We start from the raw sequence: 13285 nt of genomic DNA, 5'->3' as shown, positions 1-13285 counted from the left end.
TTTTAAAACTTGAAAACCAGAGAGGCATTGTATCATGGTGACTCAGCTCAAGAACTCTGGAGGCAAATGCCTAGTTTAAAACCTGTCTCTGCTACTTAGTGTGGGAATGTTATTTAACCTCTCTGAGCCTCAGGGGATTCAAGTGTAAAATGGGGACATTAGCACCTTGCTCTCAAGGTTGTTTGAGGAGAGCAGGCCACAGGATACTCATTAGGCACACAATATTTAAGTGACGGCATTATTCTAATTATTTTATAATTATAAAAACCCATTTAGAGGCTCTAATCATAAACTTCTAACTCTCCTGAAGCGAATCTTTTCTTCCATTAACTCTACATGCAAGAAAATTAATTATGTAAGAACCATTTTGAGCATTTTCCCTAACCCAGACACTATTCTAAGTAGTTTACAAGTATTAACTCAGGCGATCTTCCTTCCAACCCTACCAGGGGGTCCTGTTATTATAACCATTTTGCAGAAAAGGAAACTAAGGCACAAGGAGATTAAGAAATCTACCAAAGGCAGTAATTAATTAAGCTAGGGGTCAAATCCAAGCCCTTGGTCTCACAGCCCCTGCCCTTCTCTACTCTTCTCTGCACACCCATTTGCTTAAATGATATAATGCTGTCATTTTTGTAAGTCAAAAATGGTTAAAAAGAGGCAATTTTACACGATACAGATTAAAACGCTCACGGAGCCTACAGAAGGGAGAAATTAATTTTGCTTGGAGAAGTAAAGAAAAGATTTACAAAGAAATTGGACCTCGATGGAACCCTGCAGGGTGGGTAGACAGTCGCTGAGCAGAGAAAAGGAGAGATGATATTCCAAGGAGAGAAATAGCAGGAACAAAAGCAGAGGACGTGAGAAAGCACGACCTATAGATTCTTAAGGTCAGAATGCAGAATCCACTGTGGGGACTCTGGAATTGAGACCAGCCCATTCGTGGCTAACCTACTTAACTTGTTCACATTCTGACCTCAATGTTATAAAGGGTATTGGTGGTTTTTAAAGAGTTAAGAATGCATTGTGGCATAAGGAAATGAGTATGCATGAATTTTGGTGCCAGATAGACCTGGTTTGAATCCCAACCCCACTATTTCCTGAACGATTGGACTTGGCCAAACCACTGAAAATCCATGAGCCTCAATTTCCTTATCTGTAAGATGGGTTCAATGGTAAGATGGGTTACCCTGCAGGATGGTTGTAAAGATTACAGATGATATATATAAAGCACTCGGTGGATTACCTGATGCATTAATAGTTTTCAATCAGGATTGACCCTTTTTAGCAGTAGTAATAGTATTCATGTCTAATAGGAACAGATTCATTGGCAACCTGCAGGGACTAGTAGCACTAATTATGGTAGTCCAGTCAATGAAAGGTAAACACTATAATTACCCAGCCAGAAGACTTTTAAAAGGCCAAAGATTATTGTGCTGAGAAGATGCCTCATCCGAAAAATAGCCACATCAACTAACATTTGCATAGCAAATTTTCATATGTGAAGCACCCTCTTAACTCATCTGCTAGTCTCAGCAGCCTTATGAAAGAAGTTGATATTATTGTCTCCACTTGAGGGGAAATAAACCTCAGAGAAGTCCTGGCTCACGGTCCCATGATAAGTGGCAGAGCAGGGAGGCGTGATGTAATTGAAAATGTAAACTGTGTCTTTGTCTATTCTTTATGAGACCAAACACAGAATTTGTTTTGAAAGTTCAGGAAGTGGTAACCTGATGGCCTCCGTTAAGAATGATAATGCAGGGCATTATACAATCATAAAATTTTGTGTGAGGTCCATCAACAACCATCTCCCCTAGCCTTCTCATTTTACAAAAGAGAAAATTGAGAAAAAAGCAATTAAATGAGTCTTCTGTAGTCACTTTGAAAATTCATGGCTGTGCTTCTAGTTAGAGATGGCAGATTTAACATATGCTTCACATTAACTCCACCTCCAAAACCCACTAAAAAGACAGTAAAGAGATTGATTTTAAAGACATTAACCCATAAGGACAAAAAGACTAAGAAAGAAAACAACAACAACAACAACATTTCAGAAGATAGAAAGCAGATGGTTGAGTGGTAACTGGCTTAGCAGAACCATGAAACTGAAATTCAAGTTGACAGTGGGGGAAGCCCAGAAGCAACCCGATTTGCGCTGCAAAACCCCAAGAAGCCTCAGAAATTGGCAGGAAGGAGTACCTCTGAGAGTCGGGGTGCAGCGAAAGTTGATATAGGATTTGCTAACAGTCTGTTTGAGAGTAGTCCCCTCCCCTGCTGCCTTCTTCTCCAGGGAGGCTGTATAAGAAAGCTACTAGACAGAGGGATGCCAGACATTACTGAACGCAGAGAGACTCTATTGAAAACAGGGAGATTCAGTAAAAGTATGCCTTCTGAATGATGAAAACAGCAACCTCCTGTCTTACCTCTGCCCCCCAGAACACTGACAGCCACGATTTTAGTCCCTAGGCTGAAGATTGAATGATTTGGGTCTGGGGACTCTGACCAGCCCAACAGTAAAGACCTAAAGATACTACTGCTTGGGCAGCTTCTAATGAAATGGCTCTGCCACATCACCTAGTGACACCCAGGAGTCAACAAGTTTCATCCAAGCACACAGAGTTTTCTTCAGCTACTTTGTGCGCCTCTCTTAAGATGACCAGATTTAGAAAACACAAATACGATATTTGGGACATACTTCTACTAAAAATGTATCCATTGTTTATATAAAATTCAAATTTAACTGAGTGTTGGGGTGCCTGGGTGGCTCAGTTGGTTAAGTGTCCAACTTTGGCTCAGGCCATGATCTTACAGCTGTGGGTTCGAGTCCCACTGTCAGCTCAGAGCCTACTTCGGATTTTGTGTCTCCCTCTCTCTCTGCCCCTCCCCTGCTCACGCTCTTTCTCTCTCAAAAATAAGTACACATTAAAAAAAATTTTTTTAATAAATTAAATGACTGCTAACTTATCTGGCAACCTTGTCTTCTCTTACATAAAGATGGACATCCAAGAATCACCAAACATTTGAGTAAAACCTCAACATGAAAGACGGTGACTAAAACATACTAATCAGAAAAAAAAAGGAACATAAAGACCAAAAAATGCAAGAAAAACAAACCAAAAAAACTGTCAAAAATAGTGCCATTTGTGGGGTGCCTGGGTGGCTCAGTCAGTTAAGCGACCGACTTTGGCTCAGGTCATGATCTCACAGTTCATGGGTTCGAGCCCTTCATGGGACTCTGTGTTGACAGCTTGGAGCCTGGAGCCTGCTTTGGATTCTGTGTCTCCCTCTCTCTCTGTGCCCCTCATCCCACTCTCTCTCTCTCTCTCTCAAAAATAAACAAAAAAAATTTTATATAAAAAAAGTCCATATCCTAATAATACTTAACTACATCAACTTCTTCTTTCCCAAACTTCATTTCCTCCTCTTTTTTCTTAGATACTATATATTATTTTATTTAAAAAAATAATGAATTCACATTTCTCTAACATACCACAAGATCCATCCATTCAGAAAGTCTCAAAATTGATGCTATGTAACACAGGCGTGAGATATATACATAAGTGACCTATAGAGTCCTGGCACCTGTGCTCATGGAGCTTTCATTCTAGTGCGGAATGAAAAAAGCGTAGCCTAGTCTGAAAAAATTTAAACACACAAACAAATACATTTCTTTATGGGGTAAATTGAGGGAAATAAGCTTCTATGAAAGAAAATAATAAAGGGAACCATTTTTTAGAGTTGGTGGTTAGCAAAGGAATTTCTGAGAAAGTGGCTTTCCAATGAGGATAAGTAAGAGTCAGGTGAAGAGCAGGAGAAAGAGTTTACTAGGAAGAGGAGGATGCACATAGGAAGGTCCTGGGAGAAATCACACTTCTAAGGAAATGAGTTTGGCCAGTGTGGAGGCATGAGACTCTCCAGCAGGAAAATGGTATGAGATGAGGTTGATAAAAATGCAGCATTCAGATTATTCTGGGTCTTTGAATCCATGAAAAATGGTTGGATTTTATTTCACTTTTTTGTTGTTTTGTTTTATTTAATGTTTATTTATTTGTTTGGAGAGAGAGACAGAGACAGAGACAGAGAGAGAATCACAAGCAGGCTCCACATTGTCAGCACTCACGAACCGTGAGATCATGACTGGAGTGGAAAACCAGTCAGACACTTAAACTGCTGAGCCACCCAGGTGCCCTGGTTGGATTTTATTTTAAAAGCAAAGAAAAGACATTAAATTATTTTAAGCATTAAAGTGACTTCATCAAATTTACAACATATAATCCCCCTTACGGTTATTTTATCTTTTTCGATCTTGGATGCTCTGCTTGGAGATAAGCAGTGAGGATGTACACTTGATTAAGAAAATGAAGTACATGGAGGTTAGCGGCTGCCTTGTGAACAAGCTCGATGGTTAGTATATTGCAGACCCAGAGCAAGACCCTGGGTTTTCCAACTCCAGTTACCTTAGTACGTTGCCTGACATATAACAAGGGCCCAATAAATATTTGTTAAATAAACGCACATCACACTAGGACATTTTAGCTACTGAGATCCATGGGTCTTTTGGTAAGGACAAATGTGTTAAATCAGCCACCAGAGGGAGTGTATACTTCCCCCATGTAATAGAAACATTGACCTTGGCAAAGACAGCCGGCTGAAAAAAAAAATCTTTAACTGAACAAAGTGCTTTCTCCGGTTTATACCAAAAAAGATTTCATGAAATAGAATTGGCAACATCACAACAGACCCTTTGTTATGTATTTGAGCCGGCCATCTGTCCGTGAAGCTCAGCTATGGACAGCCTCCTGACTTAGAGTTCTCCTGACTTCGTTAAAAAAAAAAATTCCTCCAAAGTAAAGTGTAATGAAATGGAAGTAGCAATATTTCCTGACACGATTCAAACTGTACATGCTGAACAAAAGACTTCTTATTTTTTCTACCAAACTCTGCTGTTTTGAATTTCCTTGAACTTGCTTCAAAATAAAGTTTGGGAAGAAGGAAACTTTGCCTGTGGCACAGAAATGGTCCAAGATGGCTACAGAAGTCTACCTGTTGAAGAGGGCTCCAACTGCCCCAAGGAAGATAGGACTGCTTGTTTCCATTGCAGCCAGGGCACAATATACAAATGCACCTGGAAACACACACACACACACACACACACACACACACACACACGCACACACACTGTAAAAAGCAATGCTTTAAAAAAGACTTGGATCCAATCTGCCAACTATTTTTTATTTTCATTTAATAAAGCTTTGTCAACAACCAATTGTTAAACAAGATTTTGCATGGTTGGTTCTCAGCCAATACATGGCTCTAGACACAGGTTTGGTCCACACGTGTTGTCAGCTTTCACCTGAGTTGAGGGATCAAGGAAAGTTTCCAAGAGAGTCCCTTAGGAGTAAATCAACGGTCTATAATGGATTGATGAAAACTGGTCATTCACTATGTCCTCAGAACTGGATTTAATCCTGTGGGAGACATAAACAAGGTACTGACTCACGGTCCCTGCACTCAATAACCAATTCTTTTTTTGTTATTGAGGGTATTTTCCAGATATTGCTTTTTTTTTAATTTGGGGAGCCAATATTAAGGTAGTTAACTCAGTTTAATCTTTTCTCCTGGATGTATAAGGCCATGAAATAATATGCAAAGCTTAATAGATCTAAATTACTTTAGTAGTATCAGCCCAGGTGCTGTACAAGATTCTTAAGATGTCTATGATATACTCTTTCCCCACAAAGGTCTTACAAACTGGACAGGAGAAAAGTTGAGAGGTTAATCTCTCAAACTGGGCAATGTAAATTTGACAATGGTCAGGGACACAAGGAGGCCCAAACTAGGTTTTGCAGGGATTCAGAGAAGGGATAGATTCTACAGCATTTGAGCAAAAGTGCTCTTGGGGGTACTAAGCAAAAGAAAGAGTAGAAACAAAGGGACAGAAATTGGAAAGCATTGGGCATAACTAGGAAATGCCACCTCATTTTTAGAAAATAGGTTAATTACAGGACAGTAGTGAGAATTAAGCCTGAAAGAGATCTTTTAGCACCAACATATGGAAAGCCTTAAATAGCATTTTTAAGAGGCCAAATTTAATTGAGCAGAGAGGCAAAATCAACAAAAGACTTTCACTAGAAGTGGGCTTCTGGAAGATTGATGTGTGTAAAACAAATTGACAAGAACATAAAATCAAGGACACAACCATTTAAGAGGCCATTGCAGGAGTCCTGACACGTGTAAATTTGGGTGATAACAATTACAACAGAAAGGAGGGAGAGCAGCCAAGAGACAACTCAGGAAACAGCCTAACATAAAAAGTGAGTTAAATAAATGGGGTGAGGCAGAGCAAAGAGTCAAATATTTTTAGTTTGCATGACTAAGGTAATATTTGCACAGTTTACAAAAATAAAGAAGGCAGAAGGTTGAGTAGGTTTGGAGGAGAACAGGATGGTTTTGGTCTTGAAAACTCTGTGCTGCGATGCCAGCAGGACATATAAAAGAAGAAGTCCAGACGATTCTTAGAATTATGGGTCTGGAATCCAGGAGGCAAGAGAGTTTTCTGGAGGAAAGGATTTGGGAGTTGGTTTTACTGAGGTAAGGGTCTGTGGCAGTGGGTGACCCTGTTGAGAGAGAGAAGGGGCGGGGCAGGGAAAGAGTGTGGGGGTGGGATGGGGAGGGGAGGGGTGAAAGAATGGGAGCAAAGGAAAGGAATCCTGGGAATGCTTTTCTTTCTCAGCCAAGGAGAAGCCATTTAGGGAACTTGAGAAAAACCTCATTGCTGCAAAAGGAGAACTACCACCCATTTGGTCAATAGGGCCATATGCCCTGGAGGGGGGTAGGGGGAGGGTAAGACTGCGAAAGAAAAAAGAAAAACAGCTGATTTTGTTGACTGGGGAGTCAAAGTTGAAACAGTTATTTCACCAATTCTTGTAAGGCTTTCAATAACATCCTTGGAGTAGAAGTCAGATTGCAGGGCGTGAGGAATGAAAGGGGCTAAGAAGCAGAACCAGCCAGTGTAGACTACTAATTCAACAATTCCAGTGAGGACAGAGAGGAGAGGGGTGGTGGGCTAGTTTCAGGTTGTTAAGAGATAGATATTTGTATTGAGTCTACATGCTGGGAAGGACATTCTTACAAAATGGGGAAAGAAACTGTGAGAAAGGACAAAGTGGTCCCCAAACGGAGAAAATAACCAAGAGATAAGATCACGGGGGTGGGAGAGGGATATTTGATCATCAGCCCAGGTGGAGACTTTCGGTTTGGTGAGGACAACTCTTCCTCTGAGTGCAAAGGAAAGGAAGAGAGAGTGATACCAACCAAGGAACAAAAGAAAAGCTTTGGAGGTGGAGTGCAGTGGTGAGTTGGGAACACTCATCTTCTCAGTTCAGTGGGTGAGCCTGTAGCTTCTTTGAGAGTCTGGTGGTGAGGAGGGTGGATCTAAGGGTTGAGAATCATAGAGAAGCCTTAATGCAGCTCCTAGGGTGGGGGCAGGGGGCACAGTGGGAGTAACAAGTGGGGAGTGAAGCAACAGATTTTTTTTTTCCTCTCTGGGCTCCTGGACCCTCAGGCTGCTGTGGCTTCCTACAGCTTGACTTCAAAGCCACCAGGTTGGAACTCTTAGCTTGATAATTCCGGGCAGTGAGACCATGACACCCGGTACTGCTGTGAGAGGCTTTCCTAGGCCCCATCTGCAAGAAAAGATATGCCAAGGAACAAGGCAAAGAAGTATCAGTGAAAACAAGTATTGCATCCCAGCCATCTTCGTACCCCTCATTGAGCTAACACGCCAGAATCAGGGAAATGTCAGACCTCCTTTCGTGGGAAGAGTGAGGTGTGTATCAAAACACATAAATCCTAGGAAGCTCTCTGTGAGGAGCAGAGTCCTAACGATTGGTATTTTGATCGCTTTTAAATATTTTTAAAGTGAGCGCTTCCAAGGGTAAAGTAAATAGTCCCATTTTGTGGGCATTTGATTAAATTCCAAACATATCACTGTTCTGGGGTGTGCCTGGTGACTCTGATACCTTTTTGGCAGGTTTGCCAAGAAAGTGCAAATCTGAGGGGAGCCCCAGGGAAACAAGGAAGCTATTCTCCCAGGAGCAGGTTGAAGGGCTATGCAAGGGAGAAATGCTCAGGCTCTTGTCTCCCTCGTGAAGAGGAGATTAGGCTGGAATAAATTAGCAATGTGGGCAAGAGCTGTTACTATATAACAATAACACTTTGTGCTCCATTCAAGGGGCTTCAAGCCCTTTGACAGGACTCTTGGACACCAAGAAGGCACTTGCTAAGCACATCCCAGGTCCGGAGAGAAGTGTCTCTCCCACAATATTCTCACTCTCTGCTTTTTCTCAAACAACTTCTTGCCTTCTTTCCTTTCTGCCCACCTCTGCCCACCCTTCATAACTATGATATCTGCTTTTGCCTGAGAGGAAGCAAAACCGTACTGAGTATCCACTTATAGTAACAATAGACACATTCATTTATTGAGATCATTATGCGATCTTCACAAAAGCTTTATTAGACAAGTGATATTCAAGTGATGGTCAAAAATATTTGACATTAGGTTTCACCACCAACCACCAGCCACTAACCAATCAAAAGGGATATGGAAGTTGCACTGGGGCCAGTATCAACATGTCAGCTGTGCTAACCATTACCTCCTAGCTGCTGGAGCATGGCAAGAGCCACGGGTCCCAGGACTGGATGGGGCCTGAACGCACAGAGTAGCAGAGATGGGGGACACTCAAGTGGCAAAAACTTATACCAACTGTTGCAGAAGTATGTCAATGTTTAGACACCTAGTACTGTTGAATCTTAGCCCCAACTTATCTCCATATGACAGATGAAAATGGAGCCACAGAGGTTTTAAATACCTCACCCAAGGTTGTCCATTGAGTACAAGGATTGGGACCCAGTGACCCTTCTGCAAGGCCTTTTCCGCCATTTTTGCTGGCTCTCTGACTATTTCCCTTCATCTGTCAGTGTGTGCTTAGAGATGAGAGTACACAGTATTCTGGAGAGGGCGTGTGAGGGCACCTGAGGACTCCCAGGAAACCTCTAAAGCTGCATCTATTAGCTCTCTGTTCGTCCCATTAAAAGTTTTCTCAGTAGTGGCAAGGTCAGGAGGGGAGGGAGTAGGAAAAAAATCGACTGAAAAGAAAGCCTATTATTTCCTTTTTACCCCACAGAGAGCAAGAACCTTGTTTATTTTGTTCCTCAGGATACCAACAGAGCCCAACATGTGGCTGACACTCAATACAGCTTTGTTGAATGAATGAATGAATGAATGAATGAATGAAAAATTTCTTCCCTTTCCATAACGCTTCATGTTCTTGTAAGTGCCTTTACACCTGAGCTCGTTGGACCCTCAAAGAGTTCAGCAGGATTATAGGGCAAATATTGTCATTCCCGATGACAGAAGAAGAGGCTGAGATGCAGAGGACTAAAGCAGTCTGCCCACATCACAAAACTAACCAAGGTGGAGCCAGGCTTGGGCCCTGCCAACTCCTGGTCTGGGGCTCTTTCTCGCACATGTGGGCTTTGCTAAATATGAATAAAAGTTCACATAATTGGAAAAACAAAAGAACATATAATTTACAACCTATCATATGCTTGGTGATACTGTGAAGGCACAATGGGTCTTGTTTCCTCTCCTGCTTACCCCATGTGCACCCCAATTCACCAGACCACCAGACCCAAGGAAACCCCCTCACTCTCTCCGGAGCTCAGCCACATTGCCCTGCATATAACACCTAGATTTATCTTTTTATATATTTTGTAAGTGAATCCCCCCAAGGAATTCAGCTGGCACATGCCTCCCTTCCCCACTGAGTTCAAATATGACATTTAATGGACACAGAAGACTAATGTCCCTCTAACTATGGAGAATGCCTGCTCTTATAATTCCCTGTCTGAGTCCTCCAGAAGGTGGTAACTTTGGGCAGTTGCTATCTTCTTTTTCCTCTTTACCTATTATAAAATTTCCCCAAGTATGGTTTCTGGATCAGCAGCATCAGTGTCACCTGAGAACTTGCTAGAAATGGAAAATTCTCTGGGGTGCCTGGGTGGCTCAGTTGGTTCAGCATCTGACTTTGGCTTAGGTCGTGATCTCACAGTTTGTGGGTTTGAGCCCTGCACCAGGCTCTGCATTGAGAGCTCAGAACCTGGAGCCTCCTTCAGATTCTGTGTCTCCCTTTCTTTGCCTCTCCCCGCCCCCCCAACCTCTCTCTCTCTCTCTCTCTCTCTCTCAAAAATAAATAAATAAACACTAAAAAAAGAAATGACAAATTCTTTGGTCCCAGACCTACTAGAATCGCAGGCTCTAGGGGTGAGGTCCAAGAATTTATGTTTAAAAAGCCCTCCAGGTGATTCTGGTGTTTGCAAAAAGTTTGAGGGCTACTATCCTATTAAATCCAATTTTTTTTTCTTACCTGAGGCAGGGAGTCACCTCCTGTTCCCATTGGGTTCTCTGGGGACCACTCAACTCACTGTTTTGTGACCCCTTCTCTCTCCATGGGAAAGCCTGTAGTATAGTCTTGTTAAAGAAAATATTAATTTACCTCCCTGGAGAAACGGCTGGACTAGATGATCCACTGGGACTTTTTCAAATTGGGAAGCTCTGATTCTTCAAGGGAGTCACGGCTAAGCAAATGGCCTTAAAAAGAAGGCAGAAGACTCCTGCCTAGTGAGCTTCCTCTTGCTGCGGGCCCAGGGCTGGAGTGAAGCGAGGACATAGGCCAGTTGCCAGCTCTTAGTTGCAGCCCCAGGAGATCTTTGATGTTCTCCCCTTGCAGTCTAGGGTCCCTGTTTTCAAGAATTTATCAGAATGACCCAGACTTAGCAAACTTGCTCTATGTACCTTGGACAAAATAACCGCTGAGTCAATTCTGCGAGGAGTCTTGGATTGTCCGACTACAAACCTGTTTATAGTTGACTTCCTCTGGCAAACTGCTATCAGATGCAGAAACTGGTGTCATTGGTTTGGCATACAGTGGATCATTCTCAGCATTTGTGTTGGGTGGGTAGTCAATTCAAGAGCCTTTAGCAAATATGAAAAAGAGATGGTCCAGTCCTGCCTTCACATCTCCCTCACTCCCACTCCTCCCTTCTTTCCAAATCCCCACCCCCGAAAAGATAATGTGAGGATTCAAAAGGAGGTTAATTTATCCACATTCTGGAAAATCTGACACATTTAAGAGAGGAGGAACCTAATCCCTGTTCGTTTGCTAAGTTCGGATACGCTTTTCCTTTTTAAAGGCTCTACAATCTACTTCTCATTGATTCATTTTGCCAACCAGAAAAATTACCTGACTCCTCTTAACCTTTGTAAATTTCTGTTCCTCCCTCTTCTGGGTTCTTCAAGTTATGAAATCACAATTACTGAATGGAGAGATGGCCAAGTGGGATAAGACCAAAATGTTACAATCTCCATTGAAGACAACATGTGAAGGGCCTGGAATTGGATTCATGAGACTTGGGTCCCAACCAGGGCTTTGCCACTGGGAGATTGTGGCAGGTCACTGCTCCACTCTGGGTCACAAAAACAGATCTTTAGCCTGTTTTCCAACTCTCTGATACTATGAGTAGGCACACATGACATAGGTACATCCTATTAAGGGGTTTTATTATCCTTGTCTAAGAACCTAGGCTTGGGGGCAACAGGTAGACTTAAATTTGTTTGCCAGTTTGACCAATTGGTACCAGCTGTCTGGAATGTGGGAAAGGCTGTCGCAATTGACCAAAAGGTCAGCCATGGGTGTGAATGGAAGAAACGGGAGGGCCAGTGGTTACATTCCCAGTGCTTTGTTTCTTTCATAGTTCTTTTACAACTAGCACTAATTTTATGTATGTGTCTGTTTAATTGTATCTTAGTTGCCTACACCATCATATCATAGAGTTCAGTGCCTGGCACAGAGCCTGTTACCTGCTAGATGCTAATATCTTTTGAGTAGATGAATGAGACTAAGTAACTTAAGGGCATGTCCAGGTAACTTAAGGAATAGAGCAGCAGCAGGAAAGGACTTCAGGAACACTTGACACATGTAGAGAGTCTAAGAGCCCCATTCCACGCATCCTCTCAGATCTTTACTAACTCTGATTCTTATTTTCTCTAAGACTGAATGTCAATCTTTCAACTTCGTGGAGAAGAGGTAGAAGTGGTGGGAGGAGGAATTTTACTGGGATTCAATGAACACTTCTTTTGGATATTGCTTCTTTTTTGAATGTTTTCATTGAGAGTTTGAATAGGCACCAGTTAGGTTGAGAAAAGATTCGGTAGGGAGTGTAGCTGCTCTGTATTGCTCTGATTTTCCAACCACCAGGTGAATTTTCCTTGAGTCTTGAAGACCTCACTCTGCTCCTCTTTACTCTTCGTTTGTGTTGGAGGGTGCATATTATTATAGTTGGGTATTAGACTTTACCGAAGGCTGGGAGAGAGGGAGGCTTTCTTGGTAAACTTGGCTCTGTGGCTTGGCAGTCTCACAATAAAATGACTTTATCCCCAAACCAGATGTTCAAGTTGTTTTAATAATATCTTATGATCCCTCTCCTAAATAAAACAAAAACTCACTCTATCAGTATGTTCTCCAGGATTAGAAGTTCGATTTCTGCTCTCAGGTTTTACCCACCAGAGGGTAGCACCAAGACAAAATTGAAATAAATCGCTGGCAAAACTCAGACTTGGTTTGGGATAACTTGCTCTGGATTCTGTGTAAAATTACCTGAGCATATCAAGATAAGTTCCTAAATGCCTCATAAAGTTTCCAGGTAGCCATTGGTCTCTGTTAGCAGGAATAGTATTGGGACAAAGAACAAATCCTCACAGACTGAGTGAGACTGATTATCATTCTCCATGCATAATCAATTTACCTAGAACCTTAATTCTAGGTAAGCTATTCCAGCATATGTGAAGTTGGATTCAGTGATTATTGGGTCCTCTTTAACCCAACGAGTTAAAAAAAAGCAAGACTTGTTACAAAATAACTTACTGACTTGTCCACATTTTCCAAATTGGCATTTAATTGGCCCACTATCATCAGTGGCTATTGACTCAGGGGTATATCCTCAGGGGTCAAAGGATGACCCACTTGAACCTTTGGTAGGATTGTAGGATTCAGGAACTCTTCTTCTGCTCAGTTTTATATTTTCACATAGCACCCTTTCCCTTTCTCCCATAGCAATCTCCCAACTTGTGATTAGACAATTCTGATTAATGTCAGTGGACTGCAAGCCTCTTATAAACATGAACTGTGCATGTTTTCTCACCTGAGCCCTCAGAAGAATGCTTAAC

This window comes from Panthera onca, chromosome B4 (assembly GCF_046562875.1).
Source record: "Panthera onca isolate mPanOnc1 chromosome B4, mPanOnc1 haplotype 2, whole genome shotgun sequence".
Lineage (NCBI taxonomy): Eukaryota > Metazoa > Chordata > Mammalia > Carnivora > Felidae > Panthera > Panthera onca.
The sequence above is the reverse complement of the archived record's forward strand: the minus strand, read 5'-3'. Positions refer to the sequence as shown.